Raw genomic sequence first — 22,030 nt, forward strand, 5'->3', positions numbered from 1 at the left:
TTGCATGAAAGACCACCAGGACTTCTTTCTCAAACACAGACCAAAAGCATACCACCGAAGAAACAACTATTACGTGCAGGAAACCAATCTTTAGTTTCTAATATGTTGAAATGTTTTAAAAGGAACCAAAAGACAAAAAAATTACAGGAAGCGAGACTTTCAAGCGTGGACAAACTGAGGTTAGATGCTGTGATAAAAGGAAAAGTTTGCAAATTAAGCTATTAGCAGGACACAGAACTGTGCATGAATAATGTGCTCCTAACCCAAATGGTAAGGGATGAGCAGGCACAATAGGAAAACAGGTCTCAGCCCCTCTTTCTGTATCAGCGGGGAGCAGACCTGAGACTTGAAAGCCTACAACGCTCAACTGAAGTGTCCAGCATTGTCTTACCTTCTAGGAGCTGGGCGTGTGGAGGTGGGGGTCACCAGGTTTCAAGAAATGTTGCAACTGCCAACAGAGAGAGAAAGATGGTTATTCCATTTTGCAGGTAAACCGGGGTATGTTCTGAAACAAGAAAATTCCCTGTATGTAAAAAAGATATGAGATTGTAAATTAATTCTGCAACATTTAAGACAGAAAAATTTCCCCCCCGCTTGGGTCACATCACAGGAAGCTGAATATTTTACAACCAGGCAGCAGAGAACAGTTGGACAAATGGCAAAGTGTCAGATACAGACAGGTAATAATGAGTTTGTTCTGTAGATAACCTACTCCAGAGAAACCATGTTAAATCAGAAATGCTGAACTAGGGGGAAGTAAACAAAAGTTACTAAATTGTGCTACTCTAACACTTCCCATTCTGAGAGAACACATGAATCATAGATAAGGCTGAATATTTGTCACAGCTGTGATTTCAGCATCAAAAAGAAATAATTTTAGCCCAGATTTTAGGGGAGTTTCCAGAAAATTTGTCAGTTCAGCCAACCGGATACTAGACTTCTCCGTGGTCTTCTGCAAGTTTAGCTTTCTTTGGGTTTGAACCCCCAAAGCAACAAGCACTCACTTTTGAAACCACTGTGATGACTAACATGGTTAAGTGTCTTGGTGTCTTCTTGGATGAGGCCAAAGCTCTCAGCACTCTGAGGTATCAAGCTGTATTTTCATGGGTTTCGGTGCTTTTAAACTGATGTGTGCACTGAATATTTTCAATTTGAAAGATGAAGAAACGTCAGCAATACAAAAATATGAAAATGCTGAACCGCTGTTTTTCACTTTTTGTGATAAAAAATGATGCCCGTAAGTTTTCTGCTCTGATAAAGCAGTGTGTTTTTATTCCTGGCAATGAGAAAACTCAAGTTCCACCCGCAGTCCTGACTCACTGAGAGCGTATGGTAGGGGAAGTGGCCTAGCTTCATAAGCCTGCATTAGAAGCTATAGCTGGCAGCAAAAATGCATAGTTTATATTCCAAAAAAATGATTCTGGAGTAAACAAAGTATTTGCAAGTTCAGATTGAATTTTATAGCAGAGCAGAGGAGATCTGAAACTTGGAAAGTATTTAAAAGCTCAAACCAAAATATTTTATGTGAAACAAAATATTGCATTCAATTCTAAGTTAATTGTTTCTACATTTTCAGTTTAGGCACTGAACTGTAAAAATGCCAACAATTCTGATTTTATTTTTAAAAAAGAATTCCTGTATATTGATGTTCTTACAAACCCTGCCAAAACACAGGCGCATGCGTAAGTATATCCAAACTTTAACCCCCAGGAGTTCAGATAGACTTCCCACACTTATTTGAACAATTAACTGATGAAGAAACTTGTATTTTCACAGATTCCTGCTATCACCCAAAATTTAAAAATGGCTTTAACTCACTCTAAAGGTTTTTGGCGGTGATTTTAGATTAGCGTTAAGGCACTCTAAAAGCTAGCTGCAACTGAAAGGTGGTGTCCCGCTGGCTCCCCTCCTTTGCTGTTCTGCCCACACTCCGCTTCTCCTCTCCTGGCTTTGGAGTTTGTCTCACTTTGTGGTGAATCAGTGCAGAAAATGAGACAGCAAAGAACTAACTAAACAAAAACCAGCAAGTTCTTTTCTGCCAGTTTAGCTCCCTGAATCAGCTCACCACAGGGCAAACGAGCCACAGAGCCTGCACCAGGATCACATGGTTGGGGGAACAGAAGAAAAAAAGATGACTCTACATATATATGTCTTTTTTTTTACATCAGCTAATTTTTGGGTTGTCTTGGCTCTAATGTAAGACCTTACAGCGAGTTCTTGCAGCCTTCTGTTTCATACCTTCTGGGCTGAGCAATCTCCTAACAGGTATAAATAATCTATTCTTAAGCCCACTGACAGAGGGAAAAAAACCTACTTACAGTTTTAACATTTCTCAAAAGAATAAAAAGCAATTACAAGGCAATCTATGCAGTTGTTATATCTGAAATATAAGGGAGGCTAGTATTATTCTCAAATGTCTTTTTTTAAACAGCTCATAGTTCTTTCCCTGTCAACCTCTTATTATTGCACCTTTACTTATCAGGACCTGGGCATTCAGAGAAAAAAGCAGCATTCTATTGACGAAGACATCCTCTGCCTCGGATGCATGCTACAGGCTCCCCCCGGGCTTCTGCAGCTCGGCGGAGGCAGGGGCGAGGCTGCTTTGTGCTTCAGTCGCACTGGAATCTCAACTGGCAAAGCAGAAAGACATCTCCAGCTTTCGTCCTCAGGGCAAACTGCTCAGGGAACAGGATATGCTTTCAACATCTAATATCCCGGAGGATGATTTTCAGGCATATCGTTGGGGATTGATCCGTCAGCTGCTTCACAGCTCGTGTTTAGCAAATACATTTTTTCCTGCGGAAATCCTGCCCAACAGGTTAAAAGGGAATTTTCCATTTTCCAGTATCAGCCGTACAACCCACAGCAAAAAACGAAGTGCAATCGCACGGTTAGCTAAAGCTGACCTGAGACACCCCCTCTCCCCCCCCCCTCCCCTGTTGCCTCTGGTCCGTCTTTTCATCTCCCACTGCACATCCTCACCCCCTTCCCTGTGGCAGAGGGGACTCTGGATCAGACCCAAGAGCTCTGCTCCAGAAAAGCTCAGCCTGAAGGACAGAGAGAGAAAATTACTGTTCAGCTACACCCCATAGCTGCTCCGTCGTACGGCTGCGGGACCCCCGTCCCCCCCCAGCCCCGGGGAGGTGCGGGAACACGGCTAAGCGGAGGTGGGAGGACAGGACTGGCCCTTTCAACAGTTTCAGACTGCAGCTTCGGGGTAGAGCTGGTCCGAGACAAGTACGTTCACAGGAAATCTTCCGCCTAAAATAGGCGTTGTTCTTCTACACCTCCTACTGAACAGTGGGTACAATTCATGAATATAGACTTTTGAAACTGATTCAGAAGAGATCTGAGGAATGTATCAAAAAGTCCATATGGTTTTGCCAAATCAAGTATGCAGAACTGGGTAAATTTAGCCATGCGCTTAAGATCTAAAATTTGTCTTGTTTGACCCAACTGGAAGGAACATAGTCATGAGCCACTTATACACACAGCATTCTGACTAATTCTTCATCTCGGTGAGGTCAAAAATTGATGAGTAACACATTATTTAATGTGTGGAAACAAAAGGACACCTCAGTTACCAAAGAAGTGCAGTGGAACATGAAAGCACTACCCAGACAGGTCTAAATAATGCTATTTTCTCTAACATATTTAGGTAGTGAAATTACAAGTGACAAGTGGTTGGCGCTTTGACAGCTGGGCCTACGTTTCCAAGTTTTTCTCCTGTAACTCAGAAGACTGGAAGCTTTGTTTTAAATGAAGGCTGGAATTCTTACAATAAGACAGGAGGTGGAGGCTCTAAGAAGTATTACACGCTGTTCATTGTAAAAATCACAGGTGTTCCTAAGAGTGAGGTGTCAAGCACAGAAGGAAAGGCTTCCCAAACCTCTCTACACCATCGTATTTCCATTTGCATTGGCATAGCTTAGCCTAACACCGTTCCATGCCAGGCACTTGGAGCACCGGGGAGCTAGCTTTCAAATACCCCTTCCATCACCAAAGGCCACCTCTCCATAGCCTTCAGAAGCTGCACTCAAGGTCAGGCTCAAATTCCCCAAAGTTCAAGGGGCTGAGCTTTTGCATGCATACACTTACAGGACTAAATCTTGAACATAAGCTTGTTCTTCTCTCCACACCTCTTCTCCCCTCTGTGACGGGAGGCTTTAGCAATAGTTCCTTGTATTCCCCTAAGAAATAGGGAAATTAGGTTGCCTACCAAACCCCCCTATTTTCTGGCATACTTGCCGTATCAAAAGAGTGGAGAGTAATCAAGCAGTGCACACAACAAAGTACCCCAAATTCACACAGCAATACAAGGTGCAACTAGAAAAGGAAGGGTACTTTAAGCACCAATACTAATTTCAGGATAAGCACGCAAAAGGTAATTATTTATAAAACTGAATACGAAACATTTAAATGCAATGCTTTTGTAATGGGAAATACATGTAATAACACATCTACATGCAAAAGAAACAAGTGAAAGTCTTTTGGCGACTGAACTCACAGATTCATCTAGAAAAATTGTAAAGATTTATAGCGCATTTTTGAGTCACATTAACCCAGCCCTTTTAATGTACACAGAAATGTATGATCCTTGCAGCTGAAATGCTCAGGATATTATTCTGAGAACAGCGAAATCCCAGAATTCAGGAACCTGCAGGTGAATCCTGGCAGTGAAGGACAAGGTAGTTTTACCTTCCAAGCCTGCACTTTTACAAGTCCTCTACATATTAAAAAACATGATAATGCTTTTCAAAAATATCAGCCTATGGTTATAAAACTCTCACCATCCTCTTTTCTCCCTTGAACCTTTAATTAAGTCTCCACACTGCTTCAAAGCAGCAGCAGTCTAATGGGTTCAGAATATTTTCTTACAAATAAACCATTGAAAACACAGACTTGCTGTGAGCTGTAGTCTCTGAACACAAGCTTCTTAAATAATCCCTTTTATTTTTGTTTATTTTCGAAAATATCAGATTCTAATCCTCTCTAACCAATGTATGTTACCAGTAAAAAAAAAAAAAAAAAAATAAATGCATAGCTCTTTGGAATTTTTTCTTCTTTTTTGCCTTTTTTGTGACGAATACATGTATAACCATGCAGGACTTCCCACATGAAAAGTCTTCACAACTGCAAAAGAAAGCATGAAAATGGTTTTCATGAGCAGATCTTAAAGTACTTTTACAAAGCATTATTTTTTAATAGATGGGGAACCTGAGACTCAGACAGATAAAGTAATTTGCCTAAAGTCACCCAACAAGGTATTACAAGATGAGTTTCTGCTATGCTAGTATTTTGCTCTTGTGACTCTTTAGGACTATCTGGAATAAACCTGCTATGTGTTAGACCTTCAAGAATGATTTTATGGCATCAGATTACAAGTCTTCTTTGACAGGAGTGATGCATACCCTCAAAAATAACACCTTGGGAAGCTAAGAGGGAAAGAGAGAGGTCAACATTGTGCTAAGAGGACAGGGATAAGAGTGCAATGACTAGAAAAACCTGGATCCACCTGTCCAGCACTCTCCCTACCAACATGGCGTAAAAATAAAGTGCTAATGAAAGAAGTGGACTATAGGTATTTGCCTCACTAGCCTGATCCTATGCTGTGAAAACTATAAATCTGCCCCTACGAGTTTTGTAAATTGCGTGTCTTGCACAATAAAATATCACCTCTTTTGTTGGGGATGCTTGGAGTCTCTGCATACTGGCCTGGACAACCTGTATTAGATTTCTGGACGAAGCAGGTATTTAATCTAAAACCCCCATTACAGTATGTTCATACCAGCAGACATTCACTCTGAGCTAACGTGCCACTGGGCAAAGAGGCCTCTACAGCGGAGCTCAAGGTGTTCGGCAGCTAGAAAAGCCATAACGCAACTATTTGTATAATTTAGAGTCATGTAGCTGTGCTAGTAATAAAATAACTGGACTGTGTATCTAGACAGGTTCATGAATGTTTTTATCACATCCCATGCAAAATTTTATGAATTTCTTCACCTGTATGAATCATCTTATATTTTGCTGCTAAAAAAAACAGCTGAAAGATCATACTGCAAAGGAAATGCATTTGTATGAGTATCTTTTACACCTTCACAAGCAAACCTTATCTTCCGCTTTCAAGGTAAACTGTGGTTTTGAGCAGCTGAAGATTAATAGATAAAAGTTGTATTTTTATGTATTGTTAGTAGAGCGATGCTTCACTTTTTTCTGGTAGTTTTCAAAAAATCTGCACTTATTCTGCCTGTAGTGCCATGCTTACTTAAGATTCCCATAATACATTAATACAGCAGCGCATTCAGAGCCTGCCGTGAATGCAAGACACATTTTCCCACCAATTATTTGAAATATAAATTCACTGCTTGGTTTGCTAAACATTTGTTTTCTTCACATTTCGATATTTGGAAAGAAAATAGATAGCTCATAATTAGCAAAACATTCATTGCAGAAGAAAATAACCAACAGTCCCTTTAATCTGTTGTTCAGAAGTCTGCAATAACTGTATCTCTATAAATAGATTTCCGCTTGCTCTTTTACATTTGTACTAGTGGCACGAAATTCTCAATTCTAACTTGATAACAAAGACTTTAGCACTATATTCTTGAGGTGTGAACCAACAATAAAAGCTATTGTTTTTTATTACTTGCCTGTTTAAACAAAAGAAGACAAAGTTTAAGATATGCAGATTTGCAACATCAAAGTAAACTCTGGTACTTGACAGATATTTAATGAAGTTTCACAAGTCATGCATGGAAAACATGAAGACTACACTGCTGTAAACATTAGCTGGCATGCCTAATATTTCTTGGTGGTCTGAGTTCACAGTTTTGTATTTCAAAGGCTATGAATGAAGACAGCTTTACAGTTGCGCGTGTCTTCTTGCCTGAAAGAGCTCTTTAACAGTTGTGAAAGTAGTAACTTTAACTTTCTACCCACCTCATCTTACCAGAGACAAACGATGAACATTTATAGTGGTATTTCAAATGGGAATAACCCAACATTTTCCAGTGTGAACATACACATCACTCAGAGCTGCATGATTCTTTTCATATATCCTAGTGGGTTTTGTTCAGCTAGAAGTGTGCGGGGCATATATTCTAAATTACATGTCAGCTTGCAGCAATTGTTAATTTGCAGCAGTGTAATAGCCTGTGAAAATGAAAGGTTTGAAATAATTGTCCACTTTCCTTTGACACAAAGCAATTCTCACTATTCAGACGTTTTCAAACAAAGTCCCAGTGACAGATTGGAGTGCAATACTTAAAAATTGCTATTTCAGCAAATGGAAACCTATTTTAACTAGATGTTAGGGAATGATCGTGGAAAACACAAAGCGTTTGGCTTTGCGAGTTCAACAGAATAATCTGCTACTCAAGACCTACTTGAACACCTCATCTGAAGAATAAATAGTGAATCAATAGATCTTGAAGTGACTTGATAGTACTTCATTTTCTGGAGGATGGGAAAGGCTGGACAATATTCACATTTAGGTTCTGTGTCTGATTCAAACAAATTGGAGCAAAATTCTTAAAGCTTAATGAAGCAGATGCTTTTTTCAGCCTCTACCAAGCTTGTAACTTATCAGTGCCGAACCAAGGTAACGCTGTCATGAAGGCCACAGGAGGTATGCATTACATATACATTGCAGTGTAGAAGAGAGGTCTATGAGCTTAGGCTGACCACGTTACACACAGCAAAGCCATATGTCAGTTACGCACATCCCCTCTAACTACCACCCAAACAAAACTGTACATCACAGCAGAGCATTACCTGCTGAACAACTCCGTTGACTGCTGCAGAAATGTAACAGAAAATTTTCAGCCATTTGTACTGGAACTCTGGTACTCTAGCAGTAGCAGCAGATGCTGTATGCACTCATTTTGAGAAGTGTTGAACATCCAGAATACGAAGGGAAGTCAACAGCAGCTGTATGCACTCAGCACCTCTGAAAATAGCAGCTACACAGCCTTGAGGTCTTAGGTGTTAGGAGTCCAATTAGAGGAAAAACAAAACAGTTCCATTATAGAGCTACTTTAAAAGCTGTTTAGACAAAAGATATTTAACTTCAAATACGCGTATTTTTAAATTCCTACAGACTCAGAAGTAAACACTAGGTAGCACATTTTGAAGTTACGAGTTTCCACAATTTCAGTAATATAAACGATTAGTATGTTGCCTTGCCATTTATGCACAAGGTGTGTGTTTTCTTTCAAAAAGATAGTTTTAGGAGTCAGTCAACTCATAGTACTACTAACCACCCAACTGACTAAGTGAGACCTAATTTCTGGTCTGTAATAAACAGCATACATTAATGTCCTATATAATTTTGCATAAAGAATGCATACCAATTTATATTCTTTATGTGAAATTATAACACTAAGGGTGTAAAAAGTCTTAGGATTGGAGATTTGGCTGTTGCCTCACTAAGTAATTTGCTATTTGGATTAATGACTTGCTAATATCTCAATCAAGCATAAAAGGTGATTGCACGTGGCCTGCCAAAGAGATTTCAGTGGCTCCAAAAACTGAGGGCAGCCAAGAGCCCAGCAAAAGAAGTATCCAAGCTACATTCTCCTAAAGGCAAAGAATTACGTATGCTAGGAGCTCAGGGATGCTCATACTAAACCTCACACCAACTAGCAGGGTATGGCATTCAGCATGCCTCTCCTGCCTAAGAACTGTAACACCGGACAGGTGCTAGGAGTCGATTACTGTTCAGGCAATAAATAACCACAGACAGCTAGTGAACCAGATTTATAAGGGATGACTTTTTGGATTGGACAGGTTTGGAAATGTAGAGGAAGTGTAGAGGGTTTCTTTTCTGTCATCTCTATCGTGACGAACTTCCACAGCTGGGTTCCTTTGTTTGGGATTTTGCAAAAAGTCTGATTTTCTTTTGTGTTTGTCAGATCAGGCTAAGGTAAAGGCATTTCAGTCCTTCAAAAGAGCTATTCTTGAAACAGGATCATGAGAGCACCCTAGCAATGCTGAGTGCCATAAGGTCACTATGGTACACATCTTCTGCCCTGCATGGCCAGTCTGAGGAGCGAGTGGGAGAACTGTCTTGCAGTGATTTTCATCAGCCAACTGATAAGCTTTCTAGAAACATAATGCACATAGGACAAAGACCTTCTGAATCCCAAGCAATTTTGTAATATGCCACCTGATAGAAAGTATCACACATCATAGATTTCAGAGCAATAATTTCGAATCTTGGATTTTGTGAAAGACTGCAGAAAAAGGGAAGATTAACTTTTTCTTGCATTGTGATTTACATGATGACTATCTGAAGCTAATGAGAGGGCCAACACATTGGAACTAACACCATGATGTGGACCGTAGAGAGCAAGGCTAAACACCCGTACTGTTCACTGCATGTTCAGTATCTCCATTTGCACACAAAATATGTTTCCAGAGCACCCTGAGAGATGATGCCACTTCCTATCAGTTTAATGCAGACAGATAAACTGGAAAAAACAGACACTGTGACACCTCCACCCCCTTTCTGCATCCTGATCTCAGGTTGCCGAGCACATATTGCTGAGACACACAGGTACTCTGAGCCATGTCTACTCTGTGGCGTAGGGCAGACTTCCAAAGTCCCCTGCCAGGACTAAAGCATTGTGAAAAAGATTTATTTCGCCGGCCTGAGCTGAACCAACATTTATCAGCCTTAAAGATATTTACCTGAAAAAAGCATTAGGTCTACCTAGTCATAACACTTTGGGTAGACTGAGTTACAGTAAGAATATTCAATGTACTAGCACAAGACTACTTCGCAAACCAGTCGGTTCTGTGGTGTTTGTCTGCAACACTAGGCAACGAGGTGAAAGCAAACATCACAATCTGTGATCAAAAGCAGAACAAATAGCTTCAACACAAAGCACAGTGAGGGTGGCTCAGCCTCACACCATTCAATCCCATCTTCTGCATTAGGCCATTTCTGATACCAGAAAGTGGCAACTCACAGTGGAAAAGCTGCATCCCTTGCTGCATGAATTTGTACAGTACTTTAACCCAGCTTCCGAGAGAAAACTAAAGTGGGAGTAGCAGTAATTTCACACATACAAAAGAAGCCCTATTTAAAAAAAAATAGAAAAAAGAAAGAAAAGGCTAAAGAACCAGGAAGTAGAGGAGTAAATGACAGTGGCAGAGAGAAGAGATGTCTCCTTCCATTTAGACAAGCAGACATACTCTTGCAATTTAATGGATTATAAGGACTCAAAGATATTTACTGTCTAGCCACGTAAGTACATTCCAGCTCTTGATTTGCTTTTAGCATTGAAACCAGTCATATATTACATCAATGTGATTCTTGTTTGTTGAAATAAGTGAATAATTTGGGGAGTATATTCAATTCACTGTTTTTACATTCCCTTGTTTCATCTGTTCTCAATTTCCGCAGTATGCTGTTTGGAAAACTACAGCTGGAAGCACATGGTCAGTCAGACAGATGGATCAAGAACCCTGACATGTTAACTAATTTGCCCAACTACATGTTAAATTAATAACATACAGGCAAAGTTGTTGCGAACATGACATACACCACTTTTTGGTTTTTGGTATGCAGAGTTTAAGCAATTTGAGGACACAATTCAGTTAAGCCAATTTAATGGCTCACTTCTGCCAAAACGTTCTACTTCAACCCCACCCCCGCATGTACAGCCTCCCCAGCCACGTGTCCCCATCACCATCCTCGCGCTGGCACTTGCCTGCCATACTGGTCTGCCTTCAAGATGTTCCCCCAACTGGCTCTAAACTGGCAGAAACCATCCACTTTTTTGGCAGTGTTGATTTTCTGCTGGTTTAGGGCTCTCGGCTGGCTCCCTGAAAGGTCAAGAAGTCAGTACAGAAAAAAAACCCACAAGCATAAAGCGAGGGAAAAGAGGAAGGAACAGACTGTCATATCATAAACCCCACCGTCAGAGAGTACCTGGTGATGGCTTCACTCTTGTTCTTCTCATGTGAAAAAATTTAACAGTTCTGAAATAGGTAGGAATCTTGTTTCTAATGCTAAAGCCTGTAACTTCTGAAGTTACTAGCTTCTGATGTTCTGCGGAATAACTACTAAGGCAATTTCCCACAAAATCTCTTAAACCATAATTTTTTTCTATTACAGGGCTTAAAATTCAGCTAGTCAGTGATAGCCAGTGAAAACAGAAACATCAGCCATCTAAATTCCCATAATATTGACTTGAAACAAAATACAACAACGTTTACTCTATTGCTTTGGCGTGGGTTGGTTTGTTTGCAGTCAAACCATAATTTATACTGGCTCCTCACATATTGATATGTTGAGGAAATAAACAGTAAATACTATTTCCAATCCATCTGTTTAACTTGTTAGAAAAACAATAGTCAGAGGCTTTTCAGAACTGTATTTTTCCGTACAAAACCAAAGAGGGAACTAGGTTTTTGTCACACTTAAAGTACTCTGGGTGTGCGTTTGGATGAAGTATTGTTCCAGTCTGACTTCCCAACTCTCCCTCCAGCCCTGGTGCTGGCAGAGGTTTGCGGAGTTTGCAGCAAGTGAGTGACAATCGTCTGCAGAAGACCCACCACATCTGCAAGACTGGCGAGAGCCGTCGTAAGCTGCGGTCGACTCTCTTCACTGTTTCTCTCTGTCTGACACACGACTATGCCTTTTAGAGAAAACGTCACCCACCTAACAAGGGGTTTTCTATGAACGGTGCTGCAAGAAGTATCAGCTCGGCTCCTTTGTTATTCACCTGCTGGAGTGGAAGACACTCAGCTGGTGCATAAGAAGTTCTTTGCCTTCCAATCCTCAATTCTTCACAGACAGAAAAATGAAGGTACTTTTCTAACATTTATTCTTGAAAACTCATCAAGTACTGAACAGCTTATGCGGACTGCCTAATTTACGTCCTATTGCCAGGCTGTAGCACTGCTATGAGGGTTTAACCCCGTCAGCAATACTTCTGAAGAACATAGCCTCCATTCAACTCCAGTAGTCTCATTAGGTTTAAACAAGCATAAAAATGAAGTAAAACAGCCTCACAGAGTCTTACCTAGCCCCATTTTTCTGGCACTCAGCAATACTGTCTCATAGCATGGACTATGCAAAGGCCTAGAAGAAAGTTATGTTTAAATATAAAGCCAATATAGTGCAGTTAAAATGTTTTAGCAAGTTGTCCACAGACACCAAAGCAGGGCATGGTGCTTCTTTGGCCTGTTAAGCTAATCTGTTCACTAAGCTAAAAGAAAGCCTTCTTTAAAAAAAAAAAAAAAAAAAAGAAGAAGAAAAAGGAAAGAAAAGACCTGGCTTGCAATGGCTTAGGTGAATGCCAGAGCTGGTAGGAAGGAACATCTGGTTACCCGTGAGTGAAGGTGGAAAGGAGAGGGAAGGGTAGGATGACCCTTTTGGCCTCAGTCACTGAGCACACAAGGCAGTGGAATCCAACTGCATCTGTTAGGATTCAAGTTCTGCTGAAAGATGGAATAGTCTGGGGAAAAAAATTCCTTCTCTTCAGATTGACATTTTCTGTGACTAAGTAATTCACTGCCAATAAACTAGAGAGGAAAAAAAAAAGTATTTGTTGATTCCTGTAAAATAGAACTAGCAGCTTTTAAGGGTTCAATTATGCTGTTTCAAGATCTAGGCCAGCAAGTTAGTACCTTTTTTTAAATATTAAAAATGTCGAGATGGATATGAGTTTTACACTCAAACCCTGAGGTAGGTAATTTAAACCATCTGAACTGCAGAGCTGTTGCTGAAGCCAATAAAAATATTTCATAATTACTTTTTGCTTCCTTTTTCACCAGTATCAAATACCATCATTGTTAAAGTTCAGAAACATGCCACTTTTCCACACTTTGAGAAAAAACGCTTGCCTAACTAGCCAGATCAGTATTGACACAGTTGTCAATAGTAGGAATATTCTCAGATGTAAGTTATGAGCTTTGGAACAGCAGGTTTCAGACAGTCACCAGATTTCTGATACCATGAGATATCTGAATGATTTTATTTTCATTCTGTGATTTTGAGTGTTTTCCTACAACACCCACTCAGAAGAATCTTTCAATGTATTTTAGATGCATTCCATATAACCCTAAAACTACTGACAAATTTTGCATTTCTTTTTGTAGCCTGTCTTGGTCAACTGCAGATCTTTTATTAAAAGGATTCAATATGTTCTTGGTTTTTTGTTTAATTCTAGTCCTCTAACAATGGATTAAAATACATAAACAGGCTACAGCTGTTTAGCCTTCTAAATTCTGACACCTCCTTCCTTCGTTTGGGACTATAGTCTCTTTTTCTTTCTGTCTTTGACTTTTTGTAGACTGAAATCCAATACTTTTGTCTGCATCTGCTGCTAAAAGCCATTTCTCCCCAGCCACAGACCAGTCCCCTTGTGTCTCATTAAGCACATTTAGATTTGGCTCTTAAAATCCTAAATGAGCATTTCATGCCTAGCAATAGTGCACTGATGAAAGAAGCACTCTACTCATGGCTTCTGTAATGACACATGGTATTACCCCATTATTTGGGGGTACTCAGACAGAATCTTATTTAAAAAAAAAGTGACTGCCCTGTTACCTTTTTTTTTTTTTTAAATAATTAGTACTTTTCTATAGTAGGCAACAATTACATTTCATTAAAAGGCATATAAAAAGTAAAATTTTGCATTGTGGATTGATTCAGTGGGTTGGGTATTTTTGTGAAGCTCCCCCTAAAGTCAATCAAGAAGGGTTACCTCCTCAAGAAGATTTGAGCAGTGCTCAGAGTCCCAAGGTATGCAAGCCGTTTGGTGCCATGAGCCTTCTCAAAGTCACAAGAATCGATCAGGAATAGCAGGCATACTAGATCACCACAATGTAATTAAATACAATTAATCAACATGGAACCAATTCCTTCCAGAAGTGCCCACTGAACCTTTTCAGGTGGCAGGAACGTCAGGAATTCATGATTCTGGCACACAGCGGTAGGAAGTAATTCCAGACTGGCTCCTACAAGTCATATTGGCTTCAGTTCAAGGCTTCTATCGATCATTCCTGTGGTAGCATAAAATAAGCAACAACAAAAAAAATACAAAACAAGGAGGATACAAGCATTCAAGAACCTAGCCTTGAATCACTCGGGATTTAACACGAACAAATAATATCTTGCTTCATATTACAAGCCAACAAGTAGAGCAACCTGTAGGCCGCAGGTGCAGTATGCTCACCACAAGAAGCTACCTTTAATCACCTGGCTGTGCTATCTGAACTAACTGTATACTCTGTGCAGCTCCTACATGTAGCTCCAAGAAAAATGAGTAGCATTAGACTAATCTAAAGCTAATGAAGGAAGTCAGGTGTGTCCTCAGAGTGAATTGTCACATTTACCTTTGCAAGAACAGATGGGAAAAGCAGGCTTTTGGATGCTTCTGTAGGAGTTTACAGCCAACAGCTCAAGGTCTACTAGACCTTGAGCTTTCAAAACATGGCTTCAAAGAATGGACAGCTATCATCACCTCCAGCTGACATAACTAAACAACCCTCTGATTCCTTCATAAAACTTGCCAGCAGTGTTGGTTTTAGCTGGATTACGTCTCACGACATGTCACCACCAGAAGACATTGTGTCAGCCACTCTAGTGATCACAAAAGCACAATGGGAACCTCTCCACTATAACACGGACAGTATCAGAATGGGCTCAAAGTCTTCTTTCATGCTTTGGAGAATATCTCTAATCCAACAGCATTAACACTGATTCAGCTTCAAAGGTAGAACAAAATCGAGGAACAGTTAAGAACATTAAGGTTGCTTAGACAAAACCAACAATCTAACAATTAGCAAATATGATCTATGATGTAAAAAATGTGAGATCATTAAAAACCAGAGACCTTAAAAGAATACGATCTCAAGAAAATCTGGCAAAGGAGCACCAACTAGCTCCACGATGGCTGGTCCTTACAAGCCAACAGACATAGTGAGACCATTACGCAAGTAGTAGCCTGAAGTACCCTCCTTCCTTTCAGAGTCACAAGCCAGAAGAAGGTTCAGTTTAGCTCTTTGAAACATTCTTCCCCACCCACAGAAGCTGCAAATTTTATCTGAGAAATTCTGCCTGTGGTACAACCAGCAAATTCCTCAGCTGGAAACAAAGGAGCATTGCTGTCATCCAGCAGTCGTGGGCTGAAGAACTTCCTGCCCCCAGCCAACAGAAGAACTCCCCTGTTAGTGCTGCAATCAGCATTTACCAACCTACTTCCCATTCTCTATTCTGTGGCCAAACTTGCCGCCAGCCAGAAGGAAAAATAGGCAGCCTTCTGCCTGCATTTCCCCTTTACTATCCTTACACATGCACACAGAAGATAAGAACTCAGAAGGAATAAATACTCAGACAAGGTCAAATGTAAGAGCCGTCTGACCTCTTTTCTTCTTTGAAATCCTCATTCAGATTTCATTTGTTTCTGTTGCCCCATTTGCTATATGCAGAATCTCTAGTAGGAAGACATCCTCTATCACAGGAATCGCCCTCAAAAACCTCTGGTACCTCTTATCCGGCCTTTTTTTTTTCTGTAAGACAAGAGTTTGAAGCATCAACACCTTTCTCTGAAGATCTCAAGAATCTCCTGTTCTAAAAAAATCTGTAACCTTTATCACATGCGTCCATATAACTCTGTTACAAGAAATGAGTCTATCCCTACTACTTAAAGTAAAGAAAATACTGCAATATGGTATTTTCAGCTGGCTATGTGTATACAAGCAGAAGGAAAGCTCTTCCTTCCTTCTTTGACCCAGACAGACCTCTAATTGCAATAGGTATTTGAGTCTGTGTTACACTTCCTGAGCAGAGTCTCCCAGCTGCACCTAACTGATGTGAATAACAGTATCTGGTAGACTATTTGAGTCATTTTTCCTTCAAATGGCTTTACTTCTCAACTACAAAATAGAAAGAAGCAAAATAGTGCTCTTAGGTATCACTTACAATAGAGTACTGAACCAAGCCAATCTCAGAACTCAATCTGAGCTTTACTCAAATTCCTTCTTGAAATGTGTTTCTTCTCTTGACGCATACAGAAAGTTGGGCAACAAATTATGATCAGTAAAAGGCAAAAGACTCAAAAATCTGGTAAGTATTAAGTTGTGTTTTAGCCTGGCTGGTGCAAACATGACTCAGTAGTTCTGATATGGCACTAGAGAGATCCAGATTCAAATAAATTCACTGCTGCAGAGTCTTTGAAGTCCTCTTGGATAATCAGGAATATCACAAAGAATTTATAAACTTCCTCAATTATTCCAGATTTTTCAATGTTCACAAAAGTGCCAAATATTCAGCCACTGGCAGGGGTTCCACAGAAATTGACAAAAATTATTTCAATTTAATAGCCAACTACCCTCTGTAAATATACGTGTTTCATTTTAGAAATAGAATTCTTTCAAAAAGTTCAGAGAAGATAAAACTAGAGCTACAAGTCTAAGGTAGGACTAAATATTGTAATCACTTTTCATGCATTTTTAAATGTTAATTTTGTTTGACATATTTAGATGATTTCCTTACACCTATGAATAAATAATCCCATGCCTATGTGTATATTATTTGTATGCACAGGAAACAATACAGCAATGAATCTTAATTCTTTTCTCCATCATCCAGCAGGCTACAGCCACCCAGCAGATAGGAGAAAAAGGATGTGAAATGGAATAGATCTTACTTCTGAGAAACGACAATGTTTTGAAAAATCCAGGTGATAGATAGCTGATGCCACCACACGGTGTTTTATAGGCTGCTACTAAGTGAAATTTTACTCTCCTGGGGAGGGTGGTGTGTGTGCGTGATTAGACTTGTGAGAAAGTACTTAAATTTTCACTTCAGAGGCATTCAGAACAACAAGAAGCAAAAAAGCTTCTTATAGAAAGCAGTCAATGTGAACCATGGTGAAAGTCACTGCTTGGGCAGTGCAAGAAAAAAAAATAGGAACCACGTGGTCTCAATACTACATAGAAATGAGCAAAAGGAGCAGAGAAAGCTTCTCCTACTGTTCATGCTGATCAAAAAAGATTAGAAGTATTGAACTATTTAAGAAACCATTAGGCACTGTATATAACTGTGCTGCTTTTGACCAAAGCCAAACATCGAAAATTAAAAGTCCTGTTTCCAAGGCCCTGCAAGAAAAAAGACTGAGGAAGAAATTGGTAGACTGTATGCAGACTTGCTTATTAAAAAAAATTTACAAGTACCATTTCTCCTAAATACAGGAGGCATCGAACAAGAGCTTGATGTTCTTTCAATCTTGCCAAAAAGATACGTGAATGCAAGGTCTCCTGCTATTTCCTTTCTCTGTCTCCTTTTTTCCTTAAGTTCATGCTCAGCAGTGCTTCAGGGTCTCTGGAGCCTCTCTGACAACTACCCTGTCTGGGTAAGAGGTTAAATGACAAAAGAACATCTCTTGCCTGCACATCCTCACTTATTTTTAAAAACTGCATTTGGCAATAACATATATGTAAAGTTTTGTATGCTTCCACACGAAATGCAGTCAGTGGCCCTGTAGTCTGTTGCACATGTGTATTAGGTGAGACTAAGCTTTTGTCCCTCAGATGATGTATTTCAGAAATAGACCACTGTATTCAACTGGCTAGGAAGCCAGTCTTCTGTTAACAGTCTGTGCTTTGCTAATATATCCTCAAACTTCTGTTCTTCCAAATAATAAAAATCCTTACCAATTCTTAGTGTTCCTTCACATGATGAAGTTCTACTGAAATCAGTGGGGATCCTTCTACCAATTTTAATTAGTGTCAAGTATATCAACTTAGGTCTCATAATTTTGTTCCTGTAGCAATACAAGCTAGGCATAGGTAAGAGCCAGTCACGGTACAGCTTGCATAAAAACAGAACAGAAGAAAAAAACCAGATTCTGAGCTGTCTGGGGGACAGATTAAATTTAGCACAAGAGCCAAGCAAAGGAGAAAAACTGTAACAGTTGGACTGCTGGAGTCTCTGCTTAATCTCTCTCGTGCTGACCATTACTGCCTTATTCTTCCTGGAGGCATTGTTGGGAAAAGAAAAATGAGTGACAATATTTATATAAGGCTCTTCTCCAGGGTGAGGGGGAGTACGAGAGAAGCATCGAGTGTTGATTTACTGGGGGTGGAAGAGGCAGCCCTAACATCATCACTGATTTTATTAACATCACCTGGTGCTTCATGTGTCACAGGATGCAGTCCCAGGTCCTACCACCTTTCAGATTGCACTGCGGGCTATGGCATCTGTTAAAAAATGGCATAGATATGTAGCAGAGACTGGCTTAAAAAGTAAAAGTAAGACTATCATTAAGGGTATGTTACTACTGTTTTCAGTCCAGGAAGCGAGGTCATTTTGGGTTCCCATAAATAGAAAGTGGCAAGCCAGTAAAAAAAGACTCAGATTCTTGTTGCACAATTTTTCTCCTCCTGTTCTTGATTTAATGCCAATGTAACAAAAAGATTGACCTACAGGAGCTCAGATTTCCTTCCTGTTTCTTCCCTCCCGTCTCCAAGTTTCAAACTAATAAATTTATGTTATCTGTAAACGCTGTTACAGTTCTCTTCAACAAAGTTAAACACACTGTCGAGTGAATCAGCAGTTAAAGTACGAGCTAACCCCATCCAAACACCATCAAAGGATATATCAACATACTGATGGCTTTTTAGCATGGTTTCCTAAGAAAACAAGGCTTATGTAAACACATTAGTTACCAGTCTGCCTATGACCCTGTTCTCCCACTGCTCCAAGTCATTTTTGAACCATTGGCCAGTTTCACCCATATTTAATAAAGGACGGAAATCTCAATGCCTTTGAGGGTGGGGCGGAAGGGAAACCAGAGATACCCAAAACAGTCCTCCTGCTGTGGGCATCAGTCAAGTGTGGGGTGCTACGATTCCTAAATCTCATCTGTAATCGGTTCTTACTCCATTTGTTTCAGAGAAACTCCCAAGTTTGACCTTATCCTGAGAAGGACCAAAAGCACTCAGGCACTTGTTTGGCTTCATGATGGAGCCATGACAAAGAGGCGAGAGGCCGCAAGGAACAACTTCTGCTCTAGGCTCGGGACTAAAACCTGTGCTTATTTCCTTTGCTGTCACAAGGCGAGAGCAGGAGATTCACATACAAGTCTTCAGCTCTGGAAGATTTTACCTAGCAATGTACTTCATTCACCTCAAGCTCCACAGTAACTTGCACCAGAGCATTTAGCATTAATAAGACATGAGTCCTCAAGCAAAGAGTCAGTGCGACACCGGTGTGTTCACACAGACATGTCCTGAAGTAATGACTGCATCTGGTAGTCCACATGAAGGTTCTTGACCAAGTTTGAGGTTCTGGACGAAATTAAGACAAGCAGCCATCTACACCGGTACAAGCAAATCCCGTAGCATGCTCAGCTCAGGAGAACTCATTTACCCTGACATCATAAAGACTACTTCTCATTTAGTTCTTGACAAAACAGGGTTCCCACGTTGAATCTTTTACAGTCAATATGATCTCTCTCCCTCCCCTGTAATCACACCCAGCTCGCTAACAGTAAAAAAGCCCATCTTGTCAGCTTCTCAGTGTGGCAATAGTGCTGCCTTTTGACTTCCTTCTGCAGAGTGGAAAGATATTATATTATTAACTGCTAATGGCAAGCCCTTGCTGCATATTAATAAGTCAGCCAATGAACAGCATGTACTTTATTATTCGTATTACAGCTAGCACAACAAGCTGAGGTGGCAGACAAGTACTGAAAAAAAAAAAAGCTAAAAGGTATCAAAAAACGTACATATGCTCCAAGTTGCTGAAAAACATGTTATAACCAGGGAGATATTTTTAGGCTTCCATAAACCGACAGGTGCCTACATTATGCTAGAAGTCTTTAATCTATAAAATTGGATTTACAGCCAGTGCTTCAAGAATGAATGCACCTAACAGCCACAAAGACCTACATTCTCTGTACATTTAACTGGCATGAATTTGTAGGACTCACTTAGAACTGTAAAGAAGTGTACACGTGCTCTTTCTAAATTTTCTTCAAGTTTTAATGGCCACAAAGTAGAAGGGGAGGTTGTTTTGATTTTTTTTTATTATTGTTTTGGGTGAGATTTCACTTAATCAAAGCTTTAACAATATGTAACTTTTTCCTTGGAAAGTTGGCCTGCAATCAGCATATTTAAATAGCAAACAGTTTATTGTTAACTTAACAGAATCTAACAGCTAATGACTCAAGCATGGGTTAAAGAAAACCACGACCAATGGCTTCCCTAGTCAGTACATCTGTTTTGACTGTAAAAACAAAAACTGACCAGCTGTACAGAAAGGATTTTTTCCTCCAGTCTCCAAACAGAGCAGATTATTTCACCGCAAATGCTGTCAAGTCTTTGTCTGGCAGGCAGAATTCCTTTCCTGGTCAGATCTCTTCATCATTTCCCTGTTAACAGAAAACATTTGGAAGGTTTTACTTATGACAGATAATACATATGTTGTATTAAATCACTGTAAATAATTATTAAGTTCATACAACCCTGAACACTCAATTATTGCATCAGGATGACCCCCAAAACCAACTCTGGAATTCAAAAATAGGTGTTTCACCACCAATTTCCTATGTAATCCAAACTACCAAGTATCCTTTATCACATGGACTTCCATACATCCTCCTTCAGACCCTAAAACACACTCAGCAAAACAATGACTTTTCAACAGTGTGATAACCTTGTTTACTGTCTAGTTATGTATTTCTAAATCTTTTAAAGCCTAAAGAACAAATTCCTAGTGCTTACTGTAAAACAAGTTACTGGAGATACTACAAGGAATGGGTATTTTGAACACTGTTATACCAGTTATAAACCTAAGTAATCCTCATAGGACAAAATGCTTCTATTCACATGGTTCCATTGATTTAAGCAATATTTATTTAACCACTATAAAAGAGTTTCTTCCACTTAAAATGAATCAATGACCTTTCAACTCTAACTGATGCTTCTGCACATGAAACTTGCAATGTTACAAGAAAACACCTAATTGCCTTCCCTCTCCTGGTGATTCAGTAGAAACACCTAGCCAGACACTGCAATGGCAGTTTGTCAGATCTCTAGCTGCCCATGACACAAAAAAGGTGATCGCTGGTGATTTTGTGCTTCTGAGAGCATCCTCAATTGACTAGTGTTAGTGTTTTCCTTGGATCAGCATCCATTCAGTCATACTTATTTTCTCTAAGCACTACTATCTTAGTCCTACTATCCTCAGCAGTTTCATTTAAGTCAATTATATTCTTATGGACTCAGAAGTTATTTCAAGTGAGAAAATAACTATATTTAAAGCAGGATATGAGTAATTTTTTTTTATACCTTCAACAATGTAACTTGATTTCCCATTAATAACATCTAGTTTTAATGTCTTAGCGTTAACTCCACTTCAAAATTGGGAAGCTGAGTCACTGAAAAGTTGAATAGCTTGCCCAGATAAATTCAGCAAATTAGATTCCCAGCCCAGATACAGACCACTAGATTAGCCTGTCCTCCAATTGCTTCTCTAGGAAGATTCTCTCACTATTTTTGACAGTTATTAATTTCTACATGTCTGTACTACACAAATGCCAATGGTGAACAAAGAAGAAACTGCAAGTTCTATAATAAACGCTTGGCAATCTTCTCAATGGAAGATATTTCTCCTGTCTGACCTTATTATCCCTGAACTAGAATGACAGTGGGATTTAGCAATGAAAAAAAGAAAAAAAAATTATGTTTTTAAGTTATTCTAGCAAAAACTTTAATCCTTTCTGCCCTTTTAGGAACTGGTTACTTATTCTCCCTGAGTAACTGAGCAATAAATATAAATTATGCAATTCTAAGCAATGGAAAGAAAATGGAAAATGTTACTTTGGTTTTAATAGGATATAGGAGTTACCATAAAAGCAAATCACTAAGACAGATCAGTTCCTTGTTCCACAAATATGGAATGAAAGGGATGCATCCTTCACCAGATTCATTTGAACACTAAGAAGGAGGAAAAAAAAACCCAAACCAAAAAAAAAAAAAAAAAAAAAAAAACCAGAGAAAAAAATACACG

Source organism: Accipiter gentilis, chromosome 1 (genome assembly GCF_929443795.1).
Source record: "Accipiter gentilis chromosome 1, bAccGen1.1, whole genome shotgun sequence".
Lineage (NCBI taxonomy): Eukaryota > Metazoa > Chordata > Aves > Accipitriformes > Accipitridae > Astur > Astur gentilis.